Source organism: Protopterus annectens, chromosome 3.part1, assembly GCF_019279795.1.
Source record: "Protopterus annectens isolate FY-2018-M chromosome 3.part1, PAN1.0, whole genome shotgun sequence".
Classification (NCBI taxonomy): domain Eukaryota; kingdom Metazoa; phylum Chordata; order Ceratodontiformes; family Protopteridae; genus Protopterus; species Protopterus annectens.
The window spans coordinates 1,618,081,739-1,618,084,545 of NC_056732.1; the positions used below are offsets into that span (position 1 = coordinate 1,618,081,739).

General features: G+C 36.1%; 1 non-coding gene across 1 annotated transcript; it reads right to left on the reverse strand.

Moving 5' to 3' along the window:
- Positions 1 to 750: 750 nt before the first annotated feature.
- On the reverse strand, positions 751 to 853 carry LOC122799013. The gene has a single exon (XR_006364397.1). It is a non-coding gene; the product is annotated as a U6 spliceosomal RNA (small nuclear RNA).
- Between the last annotated feature and the right edge of the window lie 1,954 nt (positions 854 to 2,807).

Below are 2,807 nucleotides of genomic sequence, written 5' to 3' on the forward strand. Positions count from 1 at the left end.
CCTTTTAAAATTCTTATAACATCAGTGCCTAGTTGAGTGCATATTATTCCCGTCACATAGTTTTTATGTTTAAATTGGTGAAAATACAGTAAACATACTGGATCACAACTTGTAAGTTGTCCACAAAGGATACTGCATTGTGCCTCTTTTGATTCTGATGGGAAGGCTTCTCCCAACCTTTGCATAATTACCTTGGTTGGTTAATTGATTAGGGAAACTGGTATATAATAAAGATTAATACAATTCATTTGTTTTCTTAATTTCTACATGGGTTTAGATTTTTTTCACATCATGACAGTAATGAACCACATTCAAAGGTTAGGAGGCAGTTAAAGTTCATGAAATCAGTTTTACTTTAGTCTTCAATGTTTAATTCAACCACAGAGATGTGTGTATGGGTTTCAAGGTAACCATCATACCAGCTAAAATGAGTCACCTCTCATTTTGCAGTCTCCTCCATTTTCTTCCTTCCTGGACAGGTATAAACGGATCCCCCCCCCCCTCTCAGATGGAATACTTCAGTTGTTGAAACTTCCCATGAACATGCAGACCATCTCATGACATATATAGACCAGAAAACAATTAATGCTGTAAGCCCAAATTCTTAATAGCCACAGTGCACTGTCTGGTTAAAAGACCAGCTCAAGTTCAGACAGTAGGAACATGAAAGCTGAGGGAATCAAACCCTTTATTACAGGAAGTATCTCATTAAAACTCCTAGCTGCAATCCTCTTTACCATGTGCCAACCAAAATATATGGAATGTTTCCGAATCTGCTTGTTATCCGTGCATAGAAGCCATGCTAAACTTCTTTGTACATTCCAATTTTAGCATATGTAGTGCCAAAGCAAACACCAAGACTCGTTTCCATTCATTGCCAATTTAGCAAGTGAACTACTAATTCCATGCCCTTAACCATCCAGTCTTGCCAACATATGGTGCCATCTTCAGTCTTTATAGCCACTGAGCTCCTCATCAGAAAAAAAAAAACAATCATTTAATGCACTGTGCTGTTAACTTAGCTTTTTAGTGTTGTTCAAATGTTCTTTCTCATGTAGTGTATAACGTTTAGAGTCTAGGATGCCTAAAAAAGAAAGTCTCTGCAGTTTTTCATATAGGTACTTCATTAAAACTACAATCGGATCAGGCTGCCTCTTCAGAAATAAGGCCAGACGTGGGCATGACGAATTTTATGTACTGAAGACTGTCATCATTTGGATTTAAACATTTGCTGAGACTTTGGCTTGAAATGAAAGATATGGTGTCAACCACCCAATAAACATATGCCCAAATGTACTTAGGAGCACTTTATAATTACTTTTAACTGTGCTTGTGATACTGGGTTCCAGTATCACCCCCTGCTATTCTACAATTGACACAGCAAAAAAATGAGACAACCTCCTTTCTGGGCTCTGTGTGTCCAGCAGAAGAAGGCATGATTTTTCCAGTGTATTTCCAAGCTCTGTCTTCTAAAATCTTTCAGAACAGGTTTTGAAGAGTTGATAGTATTCAGTCTAAGTACAGAGTCATGCTTAATCATCTCTGTGAAAAACGTGAAGCAGAATGAGCTTGTCAGCTAATGTAGTGAAAACAAAGCATGCATGCAGTTTTATCATAAGAGGTCCTAGTTCTAATGCAACCAAATGAAGAAGGGCATAGGTGCATGCTTATTATCTCTATAGAGATGGAAAATATGGTATTGGCTGACTGATGAAAAGGGTAACCTTATTGACTGCCCATTACATCGTAGGTTGACACATTTTCAAAAACTTTGGCCCACACACTCCAAGATTTCAAACAGGCAGTCCCAGTGAATGGAGTTTAATACTTTCTTAAAGCATAGCTTGGAGGAAACCCTGATTGTTTCTAATTTATTCTACATGGGTATAATTTCTATGAGATAATGAAATAAATCCAAATTAAGTCTGCCTTTCCTAAATCTCACTAGCATAGTGTATGTCAATGGATAAAGCATGTTTAAGCCTAACAGTAACTTAATCTTCATGTAAACTACTGTAACTGAAAAAAGTTCTCAGGCTTAGAAGGGCCTTTTGCCTGCCCTAAGCAGCAGCAGTGTTTCCTTTTCCTTTAACAGAAAGTGTTTTCAACAATTTCTTCTAAATCCTGTGGGAAATTCATCCACTTGCATAGCCTTTCAACAAGTGATGCCCTGAACTGCTGTCCTCATTTCACCTGAATAGGGCATGGGTACCAGCCTAGAGACCAGCCCCATTGGAAGCATGTATTTATTTATTTACGTATTTAAATTTATTTACCAGGGTTGTACACTGATCTCCCGCAATGATTTTCAAGAACAACCCAGTTGAATGAAATCACACAAAAATGAACAAAACATATTTACAGATGCAAAGATGCAAGGATGTGCTAAAAAGCATATATATATATATATATATATATATATATATATATATATATATACACATATATATATATATATATATATATATATATATATATATATATATACATATATTTACAGATGCAGGGGTTTGCTAAAATATTATGTTCAAGAAGTAGTTTAAAATTTCAAAACATTGATTGAAAACTGGAATTATGATTAGCAGAGTTTTATGGATAATATGTAGCCATAATGACTAAGATGGCTTATTCTGCAAGGCTAGCAGCATATCATTATATAGAAAGGTATGAAGACATTAAAATAGGCAAGTGAAAACAGTTGCAGGAAAGGATGCCCTGTTGCTGAGAAACTATAATGATATCACAGAGTAATCCCAATATGAGAGATGCACAACTTATGGGGACATGCCTCTGAACAGCTTCAAGGA